We start from the raw sequence: 25,980 nt of genomic DNA on the forward strand, positions 1-25,980 counted from the left end.
TATATAAAGAAAATGGTAAAGAGAATGATAGTTACCTATGTAAAGTATATTGTTTTTAGAACACTAAAAATGGTTTCTTTTAATTATAATATAGTAATAAGTAATAGTTTTTATGGTGTTTCTTCTTTGGAGTTATATGTGGAACCAAGAGGTCAAAGATCATCCATTCAATTATTTATTTAGAGTTATTATGTGTAAAGCATTATTTTAGGTCATGGTGTTAATAAGCCCTCTTGCTCAAGAGTTAAAACCAGAAATAGACAAGACCACTTAACGGGTGCTGTAACTGAAACTCATTGTTCTTATTTCCTGTAACACTTTCTTGAGGCATGATGAAGATGTTTTGCATTGACAGGAACATTCCAACCTCCAGACCAGAAAAGTCTTGATAGCAACAGAATGCCTAGGAGACCACACCCAACACACCCCCTTCCCTGCCCACGATCCTGGGCTGAACACCTATGGACTCATGATCACACGCTTTCTGCTTGCTCTCTTTCACATACCCTGCCCGCCACCACAAACCCTTTCTATAAAACCTAGGTGTCCATTTAGCTGGTGGAGCAGTCGGTTATTGGGGCTTGAGCCTGCCACCTTCTCTGGCTGCCAGCACCCGAAATAAATTTCTCCTTTTCTCTTTTCTAAACCCTCCTCTCCTGAATTATAGGCTTCTCTTGTGATGAGTTTATCTGAGTTGGTTTGGAAACATTGCTGGCAAAACCAGCCAGGAGCTGTGCTTTTGATTTGTCCAGCCCCCTTGGGATTCTCTGGGTCTGAGCAGTTGGCCCTGGCAGCGTTCCAGGGCTTACCTTTCCTTTCCTGAGTTAGCAGCTGGAATAGATCAGTCCCTAACAATGGAACTGAAAAATTGCAACATAGCTCACTCCAACAAAAAAGATGATTTTGCATAAATTTTATCCTTCAACAACTGTGTGAGGGTAGAGGGCAGGTTATCCTCATTTTATATTAGGAAATGGGGGAACCAATAGGGTTCTTCTGAATCGGAATGGGAAAACATGCCCTTGAAAAAATTATATTTGGGATTAATAGCAATATACATGCAATATGAAATATGAAATAACTGGGCCACTGTAGACTTTTGAAAATGAGATATTTTTTGGGGGGTGCTGGGTGGCTCAGTAGGTTAAACAACTGGCTCTTGTTTTTGCTTCAGGTCATGATCTCACAGTGGAGAGACTAAGCCCTGTATGGGGCTCTTTGCTGGGTGTGGAGCCTATTTTGAGATTCTCTCTCTCTCTCTCTCTCTCTCTCTCTCTCTCTCTCTCTCTTTCTCTCCCCCTCCCCCACTCATGTGCTCTGTATCACTCTCTCAATAAAAAAATGAATAAATAAACAAACAAATAAATAAAAGTTGTTTTCTAGTGTATAGATCATGTAGTTTAGAGGTGCATATAGTTAGAAGTATTGTAGGAGACCAAAAGCATTCTAATTCGTTGGCTTGCCTTACCTACTCAGGGGCTAGGGAGTTTTGGGTAAATAAAATTCCATTTTATTTATGAGGCAGCCTTGTCTAGCTGTGGAAAATTCAAGAGTTTTGGATATATATATATATATATATATATATACACACACACACACATATGTGTGTATGCATGTGTACATATACTATTTATAATGTATATGTCTTCAGGAATTTTACTAAATCTCTCTAAGCTTCAGGATCTTTGCATTCAAAGAGATCCTAAATGTATGATAGTACTACTTAATATTTCAAATGTTATACATATAGGAAATTTTCAGTCATGCTAATTCTATTCTTGCCAGCTTCCCCTACTACTTGTTTGATCTATGATGCTTATACATTCCATGTTAAAATCTCTATTTTTCTCTCATTTCTCAAGTTTTAGATCTCAGAAGTAATGGCTTGAATCTTTTGCAAAAAATTTTAGTAGTGTATTTATATATATATATGATTATCATGGAAAATATGAAGTTGTTTATATCAGCATTAAGCCAGTTTGGTTTCTATCTTGCACATGATTCTTGAAAGCTTCAATAAAATTAATTTGTTTTACCCTGTTAAATAAAGAAGAGGAGAAATGCTTAAGTTTTATATACAGTTGACAAAGAGGAAAGCAAAAGGCAAGAGAGAGGAAGAGAGACAGAGAGAGAGAGGGAGGAAGATTGAGTGAGAGAAAGAAAGATCTACATGTTGAACAAAAGCAATCCCCATTATTGAACAAGAAGAAATGTGACTGGCAAACATCTGAAACTTAATTTTAGTAGGAAAAAATTGCAGAGAAACGATCAGAGAAAACTCCTGAAATGTCAATACATGAAACAGATAAGAACTCATTTAGATAAACTGGGGAATTAATTACTTATACAGAAACCAAAACCATGAACTGTGAAGTAACTGATTTCAAAACAATGGACTCTTTTCTGTCCTATGGTTGAACACAGAACAAATCTACAGAGAGCCTGTCCTTAAGTATTTCTGAACATAAGTACTGGTGTTCAATACTGACATTACACTTTTGACAGAAATCATGGAGGATATTTAGGTGAAGTGTTAACAGAACTTCCCTGGTTTTATTTTGATGTATATTGGAATATTCTATCAATATCTAACTTGACTATTTTCAATAAATTAGGTAAATTATATCTATAACTTGCTTAATAAAACATTTTCATTTACTTGAATGTTGTGACTATTTGATTTTTAAAAATTTTACAGTAAAAAATTTTCAGGCAGCTAACTGAAGCTACCAACACATCAATAGGTAATGTTTAATCAGGAATCTTGATGAAGAGAAAAAAAGTTTTCTGGATTATTGATAGCTAATATCATGACAATTTTTAAAACAGAATATCCAAATGAAATTGGGAAAACAACCAAACTTATCTGTGCACTAATTTTATGTCAGGCATCATGGTAGTGCACTATAGGTTATGATGTTTTAATCAGATGACATCACTGTTTGAAACCAGTCTCCTAAAATCTATGCAGTGGCAGAATATAAGTAAATCACTGTGACTGGAAAAAGTTTTTTTTAAAGACAGTTTTATTATTTTGTTAATGTTTATTTATTTATTTTTGAGAAGGAGAGAGAGAGCGAGCAGAGGAGGAGCAGAGAGAGGGAAAGAGAGAATCCCAAGTGGGCTCCACGCTGTCAACTCAGAGCTGGAAGTGGAGCTCTACATGTGGGGATTGATCTCACGAACCGAATTGTGGGATCATGTCCTGAGCTGAGATTAAGAGTAGGATGCTTAACCCAGGCACCCTGCGGAAAAAGTTGTTTGAGAGGGAAGAAAACATGCAAAGGTACTGCTGTGTTCTGAGTTTCTTAATACTTTAAAGTTCTTTACTTAAACGCTTATCTCTATCCCCAAATTTCAGAGGTACTTTTGTTTGGCTACATAAAGACGCAACCATACTAGGAATAGATTAGATGCCATTACCCATTTTGGAAATCCGTTATACCAGGTATATTTTCTTGATGCTCATGAGTAACTTCCATTAGTGTTAATGAGAGTTGCATTCATGCATGGAGTAGAGAATAGATCCATTATCTCTAAAGGGCAGTTTCCTTTTTAATACATTGCTCAAGTTTCATTACATGTTTCCCTTTTGTCTATATTATGGAGACTCAATTCTTCATTTATAGATGGGGGTGTATAACTCTGGATAAATCTCCTTCATCAGAGGTTTATTCAGACAGTTTTTAGGACACAAGAGTGGAAGTATTATCTTTTAAAGTCTCTGTTCTTATAAAACTGTTACTATCCTTGATCCACTTAAAACAATAAAATAGTTTATATTTAAATCAAACAATAATTCCAGTAGTTACTGAACCAATTGTTGATATTTGCAACCATTTTCAAACCTACAAGAAATAATTTCTCCAGCAGCTTCGTTTCAATACAAGGGAAAGGAAACTGTCAATGAAAACTTAGGTATTTCTATAACATTGGGTCAAATAATATAGTTGCAAGTAAAATATTTTGGATTCTTTTTTTTCACATAGGTTAAGATTCTTTAAAGAAAAGAAGAAAGGTAAGGAAGGGGAATGTTTTTTTGGACAATTGTTATACAGGTGTTTGTAAATAATAATAAGAAATAACCATAAAGGAGATTGCCCAGCTATTTCCTGTATTCTACATTTGTATAGATTTCTTCTTAGCAATTCCCTTATCATTGGTATGGATGATGAGATGTGCCTTCAATGAAAGAATTCTTTATTGATACAAATAACAAAATGTTACTCTTTTTCTGTCTCATGTACTAAACAAAAATATATTGAATCAATAAACTACCATGTATGTATACAACATCCCTTCTATATTATTTGTTAAAATATATTAATAAAAACACAGCCTTTGTTGATAGTTGTCAGTGTTTTGTAATAGTTAATATATAAATTGTTATCACCATTCATTCAGAGTGACCAAATGAAACTTGGTCGCTGAAAAAACTCTCAAATCCAATGCTACCTATAAAAAGTAAATGAAATGATTTTTTTCTTATGCTAAATTACTTGACCAACATTTTTTATTAATTACCAACATTACCAATAATTGTTAGTTACCAGTAATTAGTGATAAAGATGTAACTGTGTCCCATCTGTACCATGGATGGTATATTGGAGCTGTTCTATAATTGAAATTAGATTTGTAACAATGACCAAAGTTTTCAGTCCAAGTTACTGTTCCCCTCTCCTTTCCGCTCCATACCTTGGTCTACAAGCACTCTGTGGAGTCTTTGCTGCTCCTTTTCAGATATTTTTTCCAGATTCTGTCTTCTGTCTTCTCCTTTAAACTCTTTTGCCTGTTTTTTTTTTTTCTTACTTCTATCCTGTTCTTTAACACCTGAATTTTCTTTTTCAAAATGTTTGTGACCATCTGACTGGCTTTTTGAATAGGCTAGATTGTTAGATTGCTGCCTTTGGATCACTACAAATGCTAACATTTCTCATACTGTTCTTCATGTCATTATGTCATATCACTGTGTGCATCTATCACAGAATTTCCAAGATTTTCTCATTGCCATATTTTATCCCCATGTGGCTCTGTATATTTCCTAATCTCCCTCTCCCTCTCCTTCTTATTCCACAGAATTTTTAGCATGTGCCCTCTGGAGCCATGGTTTTAGTTGAATAGATCAGTGTCCAGTATCAGATATTACTTTGTCTAGAGCCTTTCTTGCAAAAGGGCTTGTCCTGCATCTAACTCTAACCAATGTGATATCAGTGGATCTATTACATGGGACTTTCACGTGGCTGCTTAAAGAGAACTAACACAATTGAAAGCGTTCCCATAAAGAGAGCCTGAATTTCCTTCTTTCAGCTTGAATGAGCACATATTTACTGGATTTGGTCTCATCTGAATAATAACAGTTGAAATTGAGAAGGAGAAACATGTGCCAGGATAGCAGAGCATAAATATGTGAATTTGAATCTCCAATGATATTTTGATTATCTCTCTCCAGACTTGTTTTACATGAGCTATACTATAAACTTACATAATGTTAAAGTAATTTTTATATGGTTTCCTCTGTCATGTTCAGAGAAAAAAACATATCTTGACTGATGCACCTCCTAAACCTGCTCCTTCTTCTGTTTTCCTTTTATTGGTGCATGGCAAATGTATTTTCCTAGTGGCTTAGATCCAAACCCTTGAAGACATCCCTGATTCTTTTTCTCATAGCCTTCTGCTAATGTATCAAAAGTCCTATAGGCTCAACCTATAGGTTCAACCTATAGGTTGAACATATCCAGAATCTGACTATTTCTCACCATCTCTACTCTATCATCATCTTGATCCAAGCAACAAGTCAGTTGGCTTATACATCTTTTCAAAGAACATTTGGTTATGCTGGTTTTCTCTATTGTTTCTCTTCTCTCTTAAGTTGTATTAATTTCTGCTTTTGTCTTTATTATCGCCTTCCTTCCCCTTGCTTTAGTTTTATTCAACTCTTATGTATCCAGTTTCTGAGAGTGAAAACAGTAAAGGAAGAAAAATAATTTTCTTTCTACACTTCCGAGTTCTCAGCTGGTATTTCTGTAATAAAAAGCAGATTAACATGCCAAAAATAAACACAAGTTTTTAACCTGTTTACTTTATGTATATAAGGAAAATAACCAGGAAAATATAAGTCACTCAAAGAGCTGGCTTAGAATTCAGGCATACCTACCATCTTAATAGGGAAAAGAGAAGTGTCTTAGGGGAGAGTAAATGATTTTTAGGAAAGGCGAATAGGTCCATAGAGGAATAGATGGGAACTATGATAGTTTTTGACAAAATCTGTCTGGATGTGGGGTCAGCTTTCTAGTCTCCCCTCCTGTAAGAAGTGGATCTTTCCTGGTTGATGAATCTCCTAGGGCAGGGATTTCTGACAATAGAGTTCCTTTTGGAGGATCTGTCTTTAGGCAGATAAAGGGAATTCAGAGAAAACCTTTCCATGCATTTGCTGTTTCTCATGTGCTTACAGCTCAAAATAATCACTATGCCAAAGTGGTATATTTGGGGGTGGCATATTCTGCTACCCTTCACAACCTAGTTTTTATATTTGATATCTTCTTTTCTTTTTTTTTAATTATTTTTAAAAAATTATATATATTTTTTATTTTTGGGAGAGTGCAAGCAGGGGAGGGGCAGAGAGAGGGGGACAGAAGATCCTAAACCAGGCTCTGTGCTGACAGGCTGACAGCAGCGAGCCTGATGTGGGTGCCTGACTCAGAGCTTATGAACCACGAGATCATGACCTGAGCCACAGTCAGACACTAAACTGACCGAGCTGCCCAGGTGCCCTCTTCTTTTCTAGTATGAATATTTATGGCATAGTTCTTACTCTAAGCACTGCTTTAGCTGCTTTTCTCAAATTTTGACATGTTGTATTTTCATTTACATTTAATTAAAAATCTATTTTAGGGTCTTTTGAAGCATTTAGAATGCTCTGTGTATTTAGAATATGTTGTTTAACTTCCAAATATTTGTAGATTTTCGTAATATATTTACATTATTTATTTCTAGTTTGTGTTCATTATAGTGGTTCTTATTCCAGGTAAATGGAATAAGCATAGTTTACCCTGTCTCTCCTGCTTAAGACACTATAAAACTCGGACATAATGATTAAGCAGCAATTTGAGGACTCTGAAAGGAAAATAACAAGAATAACTTTTAGTGACTCAGGACTGGTAGTGATTTTACCATTTTTTTCCATTATTTCTAGTTTGGATTCAAGTCATTGGCTATCCAGAAGTGGACATCAGCAACGATATAGAGATCTCTAGAAGGAGCCCCTTATTTCATGTTTAGGGAGCAGGAAGAAAATTTGGTAGCAACAGTTGTGATAGTACTACTACAATGATGCCTAAAATGAGAGAGGGGAAACTTCCTCTTCGATCAGAAGGACTGTGCTCCCAAGAGGTGGGAGCAGCCCTTACAGCTTTGAGTCTCTCTCTACTCTACCGTGACTCCACTCTGTATGCAAGAATTATGTGGCTGAGTGAGGTAAATATAGCCCCAGCTTTCTGGATGGAGGACTGAAAAGGAGAGTCCTTGGGAATTGGAAAGTACAAGGGAACTTATGGAGAAGAGGGAGCTTGAAAAAGCAACCTACATAAATTTGTTATGAACTGTTGGGCTCACCACTGAGTTCTATACGCATGGATGTAATCCTAAATAGCGTATTAACAACTTTAAGAACTGAACTAAGAGATAGACCCCCCACTCAAGTTCCAGGCTGAGCAATGAGTGGAACACACAGAGAACAGATCCAAATAACATGGTAAAGGCTCTAAAAGTTGAAGTGACAAGGAAACCAAAACCTATAGAATGTTGGTCAGTTCTTGAAGCCTATACCCCATGGGGTCGATTGCCTGCTAACATAGAAACTTCAACATTATCCATAATACTTAAAATAAGACCCGAAGTCTCATAACACAGTTTTCAAAATGCCCAGAGTAAAATTCAAAATTATTCAACATGTGAAGAGCCAGGAAAATGACAACTCACATGGAAAAGATGATCAACAGACTCTAATGGCAAGATGTAGGAATTTTCTAAAAAGACATTAAATCAGCCCTTATAAATCTAGTGGAAAGATATATGACTTTTTATTGTTGGTGTTATTCTTGATCGCTTGTTCTGGGTTGAATAGTGTCTCACAAAATTCATATCCACCTGGAACCTGAAAATGTGACCTTTTTTGTAAATAAGGTCTTTGCAGTTACATCAAGTTAAGATGAAGTCATACAAATTAGGTTGGACACTAAAACCAATGCCTGTTATCCTTTTAAGAGGAAAATTTGGCAATAGACACAGATAGACAGTGAATAAAGCCATGGGAAGACAGAGGCAGAGATTGGAGTGAAGCCAAGGAATGCCAAACACTGGTAGTAACCATCATAGAAGAGAAAAGGAAGAATTCTCTTCTGGAGACTTCAGAGGAAGCATGGCCCTGCCGGCAACTGATTTCAGATTGATAACCTCCAGAACTGGAAGTGTATGCATTTCTGTTGTTTTAAGCCACTGACTTTGTGGCACTCTGTGGTTACCATAGTCTTAGAAAACGAACATACTGCTTAAGGTGGTATCTTCTAAATTTCTCCACTGTAAAGTTACTGTACTTCCCTTGTTACAGGCAAGTCACTAAAGCCAACCCAGACTCAAGAGGAAGGTAATTAAACTTCACTATCTGGAAGGAGAAGTAGCAATGCATTTGTGGACACATGGTAAAAACCATTACAATTTTTAATAAATACTTTTGGGGAAATATTTTGAAATTTGGCAAACATTCTGTTTCGCTTACAGGTTTACTTATTAGCTTTAGCATTCATCACTGGACTGCCTGTGTATTGTTCATTCCTTCTACATTTAGTTATTGGAATTTTCCATAAAGAGATTTGTTCCTTCTCCTCATTTATTTATTTATTCAATTATTTATATTAGCATGGGTGTATGAATATTTATTATATTCTTTGGGTTTGTAATTCAACATGATCCTTATTTATTGTATTGCAGAAATCGTTTCAGGTTGGCTATTGGGAACTCTTTCTGTTTCACATCTGTGCCCCTAAGACAGGGGCCCCTACTCAGTCTCCTTTTCTTGAGGTTTTTCTTACTTTCTTTCTTTTTTCTAATTTTTAAAAATGTTTATTTGTTTTTGAGAGAAAGAGAGAGAGAGTGTGATCAGGGAAAGGGCAGGGAGAGAGGGAGACAGATTTGGAAGTAGGTTCCAAGCTCTGAGCTTTCAGCACAGAGCCCAATGCGGGGCTTGAACCCATGAATCATAAAGTCATGACCTGAGCTGAAGTCAGACACTTAACCAACTGAGCCACCCAGGCACCCCAAGCCTTTTCTTACTTTTTTTATACTGTAAGATACTCCAGGCTCACCTTGTATTTTCTCAATTTCAGCCTTAGAACAAGTCATTTCTTCAAGGATCTCTAAGTCTTTTTGGAATTAGGTATCTGGAAACCAAGATCTGGGTGTGAGATGTACTTATTGTTACTGGATATCAACTTTTAGGTCCTTAGCTGACAAAGTTAGAAAATACCTGTATGTATGCATGGATACACATATCTACTGAACCTGTATGTATATATATTAACATAAAAATAAATTCATACTGATATTTTTGAAACTAACAGCACCATGAAGTTCATTGTAGCCTTTCTTCCTTGCTTATTTGTAACTTCCTTCTCAGTGAGGCAGTGAGAAACTAGGTCTCACTATGTACAATTTATTTAATTATATGTTCAACCCTATATACATGTAAAGTAGTTTTAGAGTTGCTAAACTGCCCCTGACACACAAATTTACCAACAAGACAACAGTGGTTGTATACAGTTCTTTTTGTCCTTAGCTTTAATATCTAATCAAAACACTGTTTTACAGTTATTTATGTTGACTTTTTTTAGCCTTCAGTGAAATTATGCCTTATATTTGTAATCTAATAAGATTTTTTTATGTCACAGTCTATATTCCATCCTGCAATTAACTGACATCCTGGTTGATTTTTCAAAATTTGCAAACTAGAAACTTCAATCTTCGCTGTGAATAATCCTATGTGTCTTGGCAAAGGCAAGAGTCATGTACCTAACGCCAGAGTACTATGTAAAAAAGTTCCATCACTGTAAAATTCTCTTCTGCAGACTCTTGAAGGCAAAGTTCTACCTCCACTACCAATCTCTGGTACCACTGATCTGTTTTCCATCCCTAAAGTTTTACCTTTCCCGGAATGGTCATATGGTAACTCTATATTCAATCTTTTGTGCAGTTGGCTAAATATTTTCCAAAGTGATCACACCATTTTACATATTCACCAGCAGTGTGTGTGTATTCCAATTTCTCCACATCCCCACCAATGTTTTTATTGTCTGATATTTTGATTGTAGTCATCCTAGTGGGTTTGAAGTGTATCTCTTTTTAGTTTCGATTTGCATTTTCCTAATGACTAAAGAGATTCAGTCTCTTTTAATGTGTATTTTGGCCATTTGTATACCTTATTTGGATAAACGTTTCTTCAATTCCTTTGCTAAATTCTTAAATTGGGTTGACATTCTATTATTGAATTGTAATAGTTTTTATATGTTCTGGATAATAAACCATTGCCATATATATAATTTGCAAAGGTTTTCTCCTATTCTGGGTGTCTTTTCTCTTTCTTGGTGGTATCCTTTGCAGCATGAAAGTTTAAAATTGTGATGAAATCCAACTTATTTTTTCTATGGTTTTGGTTTAGGAAATTATTACCTAATCCAAGGTCACAAATATTTACACCCATGTTTTTTTTTCTCTAAGAGTTTTAAAGTTTTAGCTCTTACATTTCAGTATTTGACCCATTTTGAGTTAATTTTTATATATGGTGGTAAATACATGTTCAATTTCATTCTTTTGAATGTGACTATCCGGTTGTCCCAGCACCATTTGTTGAAGAAACTATTCTTTCTTTATTGGATTTCCTTGTAGAAAATCAATTGACTGTAAATGTATGGGTTTATTTCTGAATTATTAACCTTATTTTGTTAATCTATATGTATATACTTATATTAATACCACACAGTATTGTTTACTGTGGCTTTCTAGTAAGTTTGGAAGTCAGGAAGTGGAAAACCTCCAACGTTGTTCTTTGTCAATATATATTTTTTGGTTATTCTGGGTCCCTTCCATTTCCTTATGAATTTTAGGATCAGCTTGTCAGTTTCAACAAGAAGGCCAGTTGGGTTATCATAAAGATTTGTTGCCTCTATGGATCGATTTGGGGATCCTTTTCTTTTTAAGCCATTTTTCCCAACCTAGTTTATCCACAGACTAATGTTATTTAAATCCATTACAATGTCATTACAAAGGAATAAAAGGAGACAAATTAGGGGGTAATAAAGATGAAATAAAATGGTAGTTTATGAGGCATGGTGAGAAGGGCAGTTAGGAATATACTTTGTTCTAGAGCAGTTATTCCCAGATGCTTATGGAGCACTCTTTGCACTCTGAAAAATGGTTATCTTTGTATAAGGCTAAATGATAACCCTAAAAGACTTTTAAATAAATTATGTTTGTTTTACATTTTTAGTGTTATGATGTCATTTAAAAATATTATTTTGAAATGTCATATTTTAATATCATGATGTTTGCCAATTCTGTGTTAATTCATAAATCTATTTTCTCTGTTTTAATTGCCTAAAGGCTTCAAATTCGGGAATATTCTTAATGAATCTCTGGTATCAGTCAAGATTCTCAGTTGTAAGAAACAGAAATAACTGGATAATTGAAAAAGAGAATGGTTTTGTTAACAGGATACTGAATAGCTGATTACCTTTATAGGAGGGCTAAAAAATTATGGCAGAAGTTTCCATTGTGACCATACTGGTCCCATATGCTAATCTTAGCCTACACCACAGGAGATTTTCAGAAAGACCCCGGTAATCACATTCTGAGAATATGAATCCTCCACCATATTTTAGTGTTAAAAACTGGCGCTTATAATGGAAAATTTTTAAAGCTCCAATTTAGCTTAAAGCTCTCTGTGATCATTCAATTAAATTAGACAAATGTGCATTGACCACCCACTCTGAGCACTTGGCTAGGCTCCGATCATGAGCCCTGCTATGTTTGACTTGGCTTGCAAACAACTTACCCATGTTAAATGTGTTTCCTTGCCTACCAGTGAATGAGAAAGGGGAACTCTCCAGCCCTGTTGGGTTTTGATACTAAACAGCACATCCCGAGAGCCCCGCTGCACCTGATGTATACATAGAGAGCAGGAACAAGTATAATTACAATCAGGCTTCTGCTGGCTGTGCTTAAGATCAACGAGTCAGCAGAGTGCCAATCAGTGCATTTCTGCAGAAGCTTGTGATAGGAGCTTCCCTTTTCTCACAGCAAGATGGCCTGTTTGTGGGAAACAAACAACCCCGGCATGTTTTTCCACCATGTAGTGCCCCCACTTCAAAAAAAAAAATCTCAACAAATTGAGAGTGCCAAAGTGGTTTCCTGTGGTGTTAAATATAAGGAATATCTTCAAGATGTTGCACTTTGGAGCTCTTTATGGCAAGCAGGCAAATCGGTTGAAGCAGCAAAACAATCAACCCTTATGAACTTGTTTATGCACTTTGGTAAAGGCCTTAGCCAAGAAGCATTGTGTGTTGATGGCAAGCTTACATGTTTAGTGTCACATGCAAGCATTTTTGGTGGCTCATAAGCTACCTTTATGTCTGTCAAAATAAGAAAGTCTCTTTGGTAGCATAAACTATCTTAGTCACGGGAACACCAAATGTCTGAGAGAGTGAAAATGGTTTATTTTTAAATGATATACTTATGTAATAGAGTTCAGGCTAGCACCAGAATGGTTTCTGACTCTGAATTGAATTTTCACATCTCTAATAGGAAGATTATTTCTTAGTTTCTATCATACAAACAATTTTTACATATGGCTTATATAAGAAAGTTCATGCTAACTAAGTCCGAAGATGTTGTGCCTTTATTTAGTAAGGGCATTATTTCTTGGCCTGGCGTGGTTCACATCCTATTTCTTTCTTTCTTTCTTTTTTTTTTTTTATTTAGTTTTTTTTTTTTAAATTTACATTCAAGTTAGTTATCATATAGTACAACAAAGATTTCAGGAGTAGATTCCTTAATGCCTCTTACTCATTTAGCCCATCCCCTCTCCCACAACCACTCCAGTAACCCTGTTTGTTCTCCATATTTAACAGTCTCTTATGTTTTGTCCCCCTCCCTGTTTTTATATTATTTTTGCTTCCATTCCCTTATGTTCATCTGTTTTGTATCTTAAAGTCCTCATATGAGTGAAGTCATATGATATTTGTCTTTCTCTGTCTGGCTAATTTCGCTTAGCATAATACCCTCCAGTTCCATCCACATTAGTTGCAAATGACAAGATTTCATTCTTTTTTGACTGCCCAGTAATATTCCATTGTGTATATATATATATATATATATATATATATATATATATATATCACATCTTCTTTCTTAATATATGTTGCACTTTATTTCATATATCTAATTTATCTTTAACACACAAACTTGTGATCTTGCTATTTATATTGAACAAAAAATGCCAAAAAACATTGACAAATGCATTACTTTATGTTTTGTAAGTATGCTGATAATTCTTTCTGTCATTCAGTACTTCCACCATCTAATAAAGTTCTGCTGCAAGAATCTACTATGCAGAATGCCTTTAGATTAAAAAACAGTAGAAATTTACTTCTAGATCTTTCTATTTTTAAGAGGAACTAAAGAATGGGTGTAATGGTGTGTTTCTGGAAAAAATTGTAGGCCAATCTGACTTTTTCCTTCCTTGTTCTTCTAATAGAGGAAGAATAAATTGGTCATAAAATATCTGAATTTCTTTGGGAAAGAGTCTCACAACATAACAACCCTTGAGAGAGGACACAAAAATGACCTAACAACCCTGAAAGTGTTCTTTTAAAGTCTATTACACACTGAAGTATTATTTTGAAATGGAAAGCTTTTTTCTTGCTTGATAGCTTTGATTTTCCAATGTTGTATATGATTGCCTGCCTTAGTGTGCAAATTCAAATTTCAAAAGGCATTTTTTTTTCTCCAAGAACATTCAGGTTGTGTTTTGCTTTGTGTTTTAACCTTGGTTTTGTTTCTAGTCAGAATATTACCATTTTTAAATATGACTTTAACGTGTTTAAACCATTTAGATTTTTATCTACCTTGATATAACTTTATTGATAAGACATATATATATATTTATTTTAAATTGAATAAATTGGAAGTTTAAAGTGATTTCAAATGTGTTGTAAGTTACTCAATTTTATGACTTTTTACTATTACTATTATCTCAAAGTTTGTTAGACATTTTTGAAGTTTATTATAGATATAAAACTTTTATAACACAAAGGACTAAAATTCTAAGATATTATTATTTTGATTTGAGTAACTACCACTTTAAGCCTTCTTTACCCTTAGTTAAAAATTGAATATTTCTAATACATTATATAAATCTTTCTTGATCAAATGCTTTGAACCTAATTAATTCCAGAAGGAGCATTGGGTATGGATCACCGAACTATGGTAAGTTGAGGATATTCTGCATTCCCAAATATAACAATTAAGATGATTAAAAAAAAGGGGGGATACTTTAGAATGAGCAGTGTCTGAATATGATTAGAGTTTGCATGGCTTATTCTTCTAACTGGAAGTTACCTCCAGAACAGTTGCAAATAGTGAGCAAAAGAGAATTCAATGCCAGCTGTGACTAGTGTCATAGTTTGGAGACAGGCCTCCAAAAAGCTTGCAGGCTATATGAAGAAATTCTGTCTTCCATCATGTAGCATTCAAAAGCCTTTAAATATTTTAAATTTGGGGATAAACAATCAGGTTGATATTTTTAAAAAGATTGCCCTGAAATTGTATGGAGATGCAGTTAGAAGATGTGAGCGTGGTTGAGGATATTGGAAGTTGGAAGCCTACTGCAGTATTTCCGGTAGGAGATGGTAACAGCTGGGACATAGGTGGTGGTAGTAGACATGGAGAGAAGTAAATAGAATCCTTAGGAATTAAGGTGACAGATTTTGGAAATGGATTGGATATGAGGGAAGAAAGATGGAGATGCTCCAGATTGCTTGCACAGCATTCGTCTTGCATAGATGGTTTCCTGGTCATGTCAGCCATTGAGATGTCGCTGCTGTCAAGGACTGGGCTTCTTTAACTTATCATAGGAAGAAATGTGGAGGTAATATGCCAAAAAGGTAAGGGTGGTTTTTAACATTTGTTCTGTTTTGGCAAACTTTTCAAAGTGCATCTCTATTACTAGCATAATATATAAGAAACTCATCGGTGTCTAGGCTATACTTACGGAGTTTCCAAATCTACCTTTTAAACTGTATTAATTAAATTTGTCCAGGCACACATTGATGTTGATTTTGTTTTCTTTTCATGAAAGTAACTCTTTGTTTATCTGCACCGAAGCCTAGTTACCTTTCTTCTAGAAGGTAAGCAAATCTCATCCACTCTTTTTTTGTATTGCATTTTTTACTCCCATAATGAAATTCAGAAAGTTGCTAGACATAACTAGATAATTGTTGCTTGTCAAGTAGTCATTAAAAGTGCTTTCAGAGCAAACAAATAAAATGCATTTTAGATAGTACTCTTCTTCCTGATTTTGACATCTGTGGGTGGGTCCTGTATTTAAAAGTAGCTCCTTTTTCTCTGCTCACCATACACCACATTTACACTCTGAATTCCCAATTAAAAATGGGCCTCAGCACAGTGCTCAGGAAGATTCCTTCCCCATCTCTTGTTTGAACATTTTTGTTCTTTTGCCACCCAGAAAGGAATGGTAGTGGGGGCAGCCAATGGAGGTGAACTTACAGGAGGAGGAATCATAACTTTCCTTTTTTTTTTTTTTTTTTAACAGGAATTCATTCCTTCCCAGTAATCTCTGCATTTAAACATTTCTAGTACGGGGCGCCTGGGTGGCGCAGTCGGTTAAGCCTCCGACTTCAGCCAGGTCATGATCTCGCGGTCTGGGAGTTCGAGCCCCGCGTCGGGCTCTGGGCTGATGGCTCGGAGCCTGGAGCCTGTTTCTGATTCTGTGTCTCCCTCTCTCTCTGCCCCTCCCCCGTTCATGCTCTGTCTCTTTCTGTCCCAAAAATAAAAAAAAAAAAATAAAAAAAAACATTTCTAGCAAGCTATTGAAAATGAACAAATTTATTTTTATCCCAATGTGAAGAATCTTGAGGTCCATTCACAATTGTTGCATAAAAAGAAGCAGGTAAATTAGGACTATACTGTCTGAATTTATTCAATGAGCTCATATAGCATTTTTCAAGGTCTCCTTTATTTTTCTCCTTAGGAAGCCTAGTTTATCCTGTAATTTGAACCATGCAATCATTTGTCTATGCTTCATTTCTATCTACAGAAAGGCTGAGCTAAGTTATTTTCTACTTTATGGTCAGTGTTCAGGTAAGTTCTTTTCCGGATTAAATCCTAACTTTATCACTCATTTTCACTTAGCAGGTTTTGAATAAAAAAAGTTTTTGAAATCTGACTTGGTGGTTTCCCCCTGCGTCACCCACAAGCTTTTCTAGTTTACAATCTTTTCTGAAACTCAAGACATTAGTCCCAGCTTCAAACTGTGTATTCTCTTTGTAATAACATGGAAAAAATAATTAACAATTGGCATTCAAATCCACCTTAGGAAAGAATCTACATTTATTTGGAAAAAGCCAAGTAAACATTTGTGAATAGAACAGGACTCTGAATCTACAGGATATGAATGGGACTGTTCTGCTAATTAGAGGGTAAAAGATTTGTTTGTTGCTCCAAAAAGGCATAGGGGAGACAGGATGAGCAAGGGAAGGAAAGAGGAATCAGTGAGCTGCTGCAAAGTCATGGTCATGAACCCTTGCATATAACCACTATTTAGGACACCATCTTAGTTTCAGTATCCCACCCCAACAAAAACAACAGAAAAACAGAAATTAATAGCAAACAAAAAGAGGAACAAAAACAGTAAATGTAAGAATCTGAGATATTGCCTTTGGTGAAGGTAGTTTATTGGGAAGTGGTTTTATAGTCAAATGTGAAGAAGGGGGAAATGAGACAAGGAAGGTAACAATGCAATGAAAGATGCATTAATAAGTATGTTTTGCTATGGAGTCCACCCCAGTGTGGGCCCTCTTAGAAACTCTTAGATGTCCCACTGGAGGATAATTTTGATGGGGAGGCTGGGGCATCCCCTAAGCCCATTTTCCATTCATTTAGGGTTGCCTTTGACTCCTTCCCACTCCACAGTGCCTAGAATTGTGCCTACAGGCAGCAGAGAGAGCTCCTGATGCAGAGATTACAGATCCCATCCCACCTTTGCCTTCTATTCAAGTCTTGAAGAGATTGAATCATGAAGAGATTGAATTGTTTCCAGGATGTCTCAAGGCAAGGGATGGAACTTTCAAGGATGCAATGTGATGGGGGCAGAGAAAACCATGACAAAATAGGTTGCAGGAACTTGTAGAAATTCTTGGGAAGGTTTTAAACTGTAATAAGACTGAAGTTCAGATCCAGATTTGACCCCGTCAATTAGTAGCACTATTCTCAATAGTCAGAAACAGGAACCCACCCACACATCCATCATGAATACAATCCATCATGGATTATGAATTGTGGCTCCATTCATACAATGGAAAACTATGTAGCTATAATAGTGAATGATCTACATGTCTAACTAATAATGTGGATGAACTTCGCAAACATAATGATGAGTGATCGAAGCCAGACACAGAAGGGTATATACCTGCATGATTGTATTTATACGAACTACAAGAACAAGCAGACTGAAGTTCAGATCCAGATTTGGCCCCATCTTTGACAGGTAGGAGATCTTGACTTTAATCAGTGAACCCTACAGTTCCCAAAACTTGGGGTTCCACGAACCATAAAATCTATCTAAATGACTTAAGCAGCTTAAAAATAAAAGGGATGGAGTACCTGGATGACTCAGTAGGCTAAGTCAAGATTGGCTTACATCATGATCTCAGGGTTCCTGAGTTTGAGGCCACATTGGGTTCTCTGCTCTCAGTGCAAAGCCTGCTTTGGATCCTCTGTCCATGCCCCCTCCCTTCTCTCTCTCTCTCAAGAAAATAAACAAACAAACAAAAGGCCAATAAATAAATAAATAAATAAATAAATAAATAAATAAATAAATACAAATAAAAGGGATCTCAGATCTCAGGGACTCCTGGGTGGCTCAGGTGGCTTGGCATCTGACTCTGAATTTCGGCTCAGGTTGTGATTTTGCATTTCATGGGATTGAGCCCCTCATTGGGCTCTGCACACTGGAGCCTGCTTGAGATTCTCTCTCTCTCTCTCTCTCTCTCCCCCCACCTCTCAAAATAAAATAAATGTTGAAAAAAAATAAAAGGGATCTCAATATTTCATTTTATTTCCTTGTTAAAGGACTGAGTTAATTTTTTAAACTTTTCTCCAAAATCTGTTTCTCTGTATCTCTCTATCTCTCTGTCTCCCATTAGAACACAGAGAGGTAGGATGGCCCATCATGCTATGTGTTTAAAATGATAGCTGCTACTTAGCTCAAGTACCTTCTACTGAAATGGTCTCTACAAAATCAAGGAAACTTTTCTTTCTTATCACCCTTCCCTTTTTTTTTGGCTGTTGTTCTTTAATATATTCTCAGCATATAGAATGGTGCCTGGCCCATGGTCAGAGCTCAGGGAACACTCTATGAATGAAAGAGTAAATTGGTTACATGAGACTAAGCAGATCGAGTGTTCCTGAATCTTTGGATTTTTAAAATATGCAATCTGAGAATCTGAATATTTAGCTGAGACATTCTGATTTTTAGATATTGGAAATCAGTTTAAAATGTTAAATAATTCTGTTGGTCTCCCTTTGACAGACAACTGAAATATACCAAGGAAGACTGCTATTCTACCACTAATGCTCTATGGTTTTTATTTGATTCTCTAAACATACATGCGTGTCTTAGCAAATGTGGCACCCAGTATAAGCATCCGCAAACTTTTAATCCTGGAGGGTTGTCAGAACATAACTAATTGGAATCTCCAGTCATTTATCATTACTTCTTAGTAATAGAAGTTTTGAATTCACAATTATTTTGACATGAGTTACATATATATAATTATATATGTTATTGTATTTATTTATTTGTTTATGGTGGGGGAGGAGGGTATAATGGTTCCAGAGCTTTCTCCTTCAATTGCTACATAATTTAGCTGTCTTTTTTTGTGTGTCTTCAGATACCAGTAACTGAAAGCTTTTGTGAAGGACCCATATTCAGTGTCTTTTCTTCATGAAATTTTCTCCCAACTTTTGTCTTCCTTGTCTTTCTTTTTGAATATCTATGAAGCTTGCAATCTTTATCACTCATTTTACAGTCTTGTTACCGTGAAACTATGTGTATCTGTCTTATTTACTCAATAATAATCAAACTTCATATAGACTTAGTTAAAGCTTCTTATGGAATTCAAAGCTTCATTTCTATTTTTCTCATATTTTATCCAGTGTCTAGTACAGCACTGGGCTCAAATGGATGTTCAACAGACATCTGTCAGAATAAATTTTTCAATATCTGAACACAGGGAGACAAAACTTTTCAGAAAACAGAACCTTTTTTCCCCACTTGACATTTTCAACACTGTTGGAAGCACACCCCTTTCCCATTGCTCTCAAACATGAAACTTATATTAGTCTTTGCTTCTTTATTTTTTTCCCCTGCACGGATTTCAGTTAAATTCAATTTCTTTATTCTTAGCACCTGAGTCTGAATAATAATCATGTAGGAAATTGTAAGTTATTTTCTTATTGATAATCTTCTAAAGCTTTCCTTTCTTGTGGTGTAATATTATAAAATATACTCTTTAATTGACCAAATCCTCATTTTCCTTAAAATCCTGTAGTTTCTCCTTGTTGACATTTGTGTCCAATTTGAATTTTGGATGACTTAATTTGCAGTCTTCTCATTGCTCTTCTTTTCTTGTTTATTTGTTTGCTTTTCTTTTACTCTTATTCTAATATCTTTGAACCAAACAGAATGGCCAGTGAGGTCTTCTGCTGTGTGTGCATTCAATCCTCTTTCCTAGATCCCAGAATATTGGTCTATTGGTTTTCAATGATAAATTTAATTAGTGCAGGTGAGACTATCCAAGTTTGCATGATTGCTGCAGTTTCCTCTCTTCGTAATTTGCATGGGAAGTCATATTGTAATCTAAGCCACTTATTAATTTGCCATAAGAAAGTATTGTCACAGAAACCATAACTGCTCTAAAATCCTTTTGATCAGCACATTCTTTCTCTGTTGCAGAACCACATGGGAAGCCAACTCATAATCAAAATGTTGGTTGGCAAGTGTAGAATTAGAAGCAGTAGGTTTAGATGACTCAAATATTACATGGGATGAAGCTAAAATCACTATCGTACAACTCTCTACAGTTGCAAGGTTTTCTAACAGTGTGTTCTGAAATCTTGGTAGGTAGAAGCTGTAAAAACTGTCATATAAAAAGCTACAGGCAGCTTCTTTAACGGGTAAGGACTTGAAGACTGCTTTGGAGCTGATTGTTCCTTCACTCTGGGAAAACCTTCTGAATGGGCCTTTAATTGCATAAATGTAAAGCAAGAATCACTTATGAATAATGTATTGTTCTTGAAGAAAAATGTGATGTAATTGTTCACCTGAATAAAAACATTTTGCACTATGCAGCTAAGTGTGCTGTTTGCTAATGTTTGAATCTGCCTCTGCTTGTGTAAGTTAGTGAAAGTCTCCTAGCCTCAGTTTCCTCCTTAGTAAAGTAGGGATAATAATATCTGGGAAGATTAAAGAAAGTAATACAAGTAAACCAATTTGAATGGGGTCTCACATCTAGTAAGTGTAATATTAGGGATGATGCTTCTGCGAATATCATTATTTTTTGAAAGAAAAGTTTCATTTTATTGGGACTGCAATTTGCCAGTAGATGGATTTTCATTCTTCCTGTAGATGTGGGTACTTTGTTTTGAAAGAAGATGGCTGAATATACTGTAAATCTGATCTTTGCTTGTTGCAGCAAGACCTTGTATAAAGTCTAAGGCTGCAAGTGCAACATGGGAATGGCTGTTGATTGTACACATAATGAACCCAAATGGTTAGAGTAATATGCACTACTATGCTCTGCCATGTTTGTCTGTTCCTGGAAGGGAGTATTTTTTTTTTTATTATTAACTTTCCCACCCACAACTATCTTGAGTACAGAAAGATTCTGGGACAGAAAATTAGAAGGTAAACTTTTAAGTGAGGTGGAAGGGAAATTGTTTATTGGCTTTGATGAAAGGACTCTTTGGGTGGGCAGACATGGAAGTAGATGACTTCCATCCTCCTGTATGGTTGGGAGGGGGTATAAATTGTTCAATATCCTATGAAATTTAACTGCAGTGAGGCTAAGGACCTTTGTGATTTGTGCAATATTGCTGCCTATTAAAATGTATTCTCCCTTTTTCCTCTGGACTGGAAATGTTGGACAACTGGTTGGTCAACTATACTACATACTTCACCTTTCTGTAGAGTTAGATATTGACATATGAGTGAGTTGTCTCTGATGGAATGTGAATGGAAGTGCGTTTCATTTTAAGTCCTGGTTTATCAGAACATTTTGCCATGTTCTTTTCTACTTCTGCCTAACTAGTATGACAATGACCAGAGAGATCTTGGAACTCAGATGTGTTGAAATGGCAGAGTCACCATCAGACTAATTGAATGACTGCATGGAGAAAAGCCAGAGTTGGCCTGTAACCCTCACTCTGACTTTTATGTGAAAAAGACATATTTCTTAAACCACTAAATTTTTGGTGTTTGTTTCAACCAATTTGCCTATTGTAACCAATCCAGAAGTTAATGTTTGGGCAGTGGTGCCACAGGCTAAAAAGTTGGAAAAATATATGATATCATGGCAAAACATTAGCATTTATGGAAACCATCTCCAACTATAACTTGGAATACAGACCACATGCTCATATAGTTTTAGGTGTAGTAGTTGAAAAGAGACAGAATGTTTATACATGTTGGCTGCCATTCATTGCTTCAAGTAAGATATTGTAAGAATTGGCTGGTTTGTGTACAGAGATTGACGGGGAGAGAGAAAATTCACAGATAAAGGGCCTCACAGGGTTGGAGAAGCTAGCTGCTTCTTTCTGAAACCCTAATAGGAAATACGATTGAGAAAGGCTTCAAATGCAAAGGCCCAATAAAATGTCTAAGTTACATGAAGGTATTCCACCTTCCAACAAAAAATCAGATAAAGAGTGATATCTTCTCATCCAACTATATTTTATTTAATTAATTTATTTTTATTTATTTTTTAAAAACTGTTTTATTGAGTTTTTATGTTGATTTATTTTTGAGAGAGAAAGAGAGAGCATGAGCAGGGGAGAGGCAGAGAGAGAGGGAGACAGAGGATCCAAAGCAGGCTCTGCACTGACAGCAGTGAGCCCAATGTGGGGCTCAAACTCACAAATCATGAGATCATGAACTAAGCTGAAGTTGGACGCTCAACCAACTGAGCCACTCAGGCACTCCTTACCCAATTATTTTAGATGTCCTTAAGGTAGCTATCATTAAGTGTACACACACACACACACACACACACACACACACGCACATACACACACATACACACACCCTGCAAGGAAGTTAAAAAAAACAGGCTGAAGGATTATCTCTAAGAAATTATTTTGAGTATGGGCTACTGACACTTGGATGGGACAGGAAATAAACAGACCAAAAACCTACTTCATTTTTGAGGCACTTGTACTGCTAAGGATATCTTAAGCCTCACCTGAGAAAGCTTTGGACTTTCTGATCTGTAAGGAAGACATACACACAATGTTCATCTCAAATGTGCCATGGAGGGTGGCAGAGAAGAAGGAATCTCTCAGAAGGCAAATTCAGCAGCCTCTGAACATCATGATCAAGGAACGCACGTACATTCTCCCACAGAGCAGAATCCTAACTAATCTGGGGATTCCTTCTATTACCAGGTCAAGGTTTTATACAGTGCCAGCTCAGTAGGAGGGCATTGTTTTAATGGACTATGATTGCTGAATTCCCTAGTATTCTCTTTGAAAGAAAAATAGACTTCTTTTTTGAGCAGTTTTAGGTTTACAGAAAAAATTGAGCTAAAAGTATAGAGATTTCCTCTGTGTTCCTTCATCCCAAAGCCTTCCTCACCCCAGTTTGACCTATTATTAACCTCTTCCATTACTGTGGTACATTTGTTATAATTGATGAGCCAATATTAATACATTATTAACTAAATTTCATAGTGTGCATTAGGGCTTACTCTTTGTAATGTACATTCAGTGGGTTTTGACGAATATATAATGACTTGCAGACACCAGTTTAATATCACACAGAATAGTTTCTTTTTCACTGTCCTAAAAATTCCTGTGCTCCACCTATTCATGCCTCCTTTCTTTTTCAAACCTCCACCCACCCTGGCCCAGCCCTAGCCCCTGGTAACTAATCTTTTTACTGTCACCAGTTTTGCCTTTTCCAGAATGTCATACAGTTGTCATATGGCATGTAGCATTTTCAGAATGGCCTTCTTTTTCACTTAGCAATCTGCATTTAAGATTTTTCCATGTCTTTTAATGGCTTGATGGCTCCTTTAAAAAAATTCCTGGATAATACTCCATTTATAGATGCACCAGTCTGTTTAGCCATTCACCTATTGAAGGTCATTTTGGTTGCTTCCAGGTTTTGGCAATTATGAATAATTCATATGCAGGTTTTTATGTGGACATACGTTTTCAGCTCATTTGGATAAACACCAAGGATCACGATTGCTGGGTCATGTGGTAAGAGTATGCTTACTTTTGTAAGAAACTGCCAAACTGTCTTCTAGAGTGGCTTTCCTACTTTGCATTCTTCCCAGTAATGAAGAGAGTTTCTGTTTCTTCATGTATTTTTTCTTTTTTAACACATATTTTTGTTGTGGTTATCCTGCTTCATGAATGTATATTGACTGGACTTGGGGAAGATAACCTTTATGATGCTTCTCTGTGCTGCAAAACAAAACAACCCATTGAGCCCTGGTGGGGAAACTTTACATTCCAGAGATACTGGACTTTGGAGTGGATGCAGTGAGTTGTCTCCTTGGAGAAGAGAAAGAGTCTATTTTATCTGCATACAGATATTTGATGATCACAGAGGTAGATTGTAATGGAGAGGACTCTATGTCCCTCATAACCTACTTCCCCTTTTTCCATTGGGATAGAATTGCTGGGCACATGGCCAGCCAACAACACAATGTTTCCCAACTTTCCTTGCATTTAGGTGTAGTCATGAAACCATGCTCTTCATGTTGGTTCCAGCGTTCTATATGAGTAGGGATAATGTGTGTCACTGCTGATGCAAGCTATGAAAACTCCTAGACATGCCCCTGTATGCTCTTTCTCACTTTTCTTTGGGCTTGAGTGGTGATAATCAAAGGTGACCAGAAGGACATTTGAAACCATATGTTACAAACGACCAACCCTGTAAATCTTGATGCCTGAATAACAGCATTGAGAACTACCCTGCTGACCTAAACTCTCTCCCCTTGGACTGTTATGTGAATGAATAATGAACTTCTATTATACGTGAGGTTCTATTTGTAACAATAGCTGTACCTTTTCTAAATAATACATCCCATAATGTAAAGTCCATTGTCCATTATTCTCATCTTGTCCTAAGCTCTAAGAGAGCTGCCTACCTTTTAAAAAAATAATGGTCATGGACAGGGAGGTCACAATCTCACTCTAAGTTGATTTCCTCAGTGTTGTTGATGGGGTGATAGGCAATGTAATACAGAAGTAAACAAACTGGCATCTATTTAAATGTCAGATTTTGTTAACTTGGGAAAACTTGTTAACTTTCAAACTTTAGTTTATTTATCTGAATAAGGGGGGATAATGATGCTTATTTTATAGGTTTGTTGTAGAAATTAATTAAAATAAATTGGGTAGAATATTTAGCATACAAATTTGGCACTTAGGTACTCAGGCAACATTAGCCATTAGCTAGATCTTAATTCTGTGAAGTTGGAGTTTATACCCACATTTAGTGGAGAGTCTGGTGTTTAAAATAAAATCAACAAAAAATGTTTCTGCTATCCTCGTAGCCCCTGGGTGAAATACCTTTCAACTTCAGTCAGAGTGAGAAAATGGGGAAGTATAAAAGACAAGGGTTTTGTTTGATTTCCTGGGGGAATAGCTAATTTCTCCAAATAAAGTAAAATAATAGCACCTCCCACTGGGCAGAGAGTTTGTAAAGAGAATTGCTGAACTTCTCCATACCCGAAAATCCAGCAGTCAGAGCAGATGCCAGAAACAGCAGTAAGGGGGTAACACAATGAATTGCAAACGTGTACAAAGAGTTCAGCAACTGGCAATCACTTGAAAACTGCAGTGAGCATGTGTTGCACGGAAGTTCTTGGCAGATTAAGTTCAGAAATCCAGCAGCAGCTGAAGCAGTGAAGACAATAAATAGCTTAAATTGGCAACCGACACTTTTAGCAAACACTTATATACACATAATGAAAACAATACATAAGACTGTGAAGGAGGGTGGGAAGGGGGATGGCTGGGATTCTGAAGGAGGTCACCAAGTCTAAATGTGTGGGTTAACTAGACTATGTATCACTGTCAAGGGTCCCCACAAACCCTGACAATGACACCAAAGAAGAAACAGAAGAGCAGAGAAGTCAAGTACAATAAATCAAGCCCTCCTTTCAAAAAGAGGACGGTGAAAAAAATTGGAGACAAGAGATTCTCCAACTTCCTAGATAAACAGGAATTGATGGTCAAATCCAAATGTAATATTCATATATATATATATATATATATATACACACACACATAGACACACACACACACACACACACACACACACACATATATTCTTCCCATGGTAAATTCATTTAAGTTATGATTAAGATATTCTCAATTAAGTTCCTCTTTGTTATAGTTCCCAAT

General features: G+C 36.2%; 1 long non-coding RNA gene across 9 annotated transcripts in view; it reads right to left on the reverse strand.

Moving 5' to 3' along the window:
• LOC102901912 overlaps window positions 1-25,980 on the reverse strand; it is a 39,807-nt gene that overhangs the window by 3,117 nt on the left and 10,710 nt on the right. For 3 of the 9 annotated variants that reach the window (XR_006597066.1, XR_006597060.1, XR_006597067.1), the window contains 2 exons: window positions 9,360-9,434; window positions 4,496-6,021 (listed from right to left, as the gene is read on the reverse strand). The exons of 1 other annotated variant lie outside the window; for it this stretch is intronic. This is a non-coding gene — a long non-coding RNA (uncharacterized LOC102901912). Of the gene's footprint in view, window positions 1-4,495; window positions 6,022-9,359; window positions 9,449-22,421; window positions 24,031-25,302; window positions 25,471-25,980 lie in introns of those variants that run through there. 5 more of the 9 variants (XR_006597061.1, XR_006597062.1, XR_006597063.1 and 2 more) reach the window with 5 other exon arrangements.

This window comes from Felis catus, chromosome B1 (genome assembly GCF_018350175.1).
Source record: "Felis catus isolate Fca126 chromosome B1, F.catus_Fca126_mat1.0, whole genome shotgun sequence".
In the NCBI taxonomy this organism is placed as follows: domain Eukaryota; kingdom Metazoa; phylum Chordata; class Mammalia; order Carnivora; family Felidae; genus Felis; species Felis catus.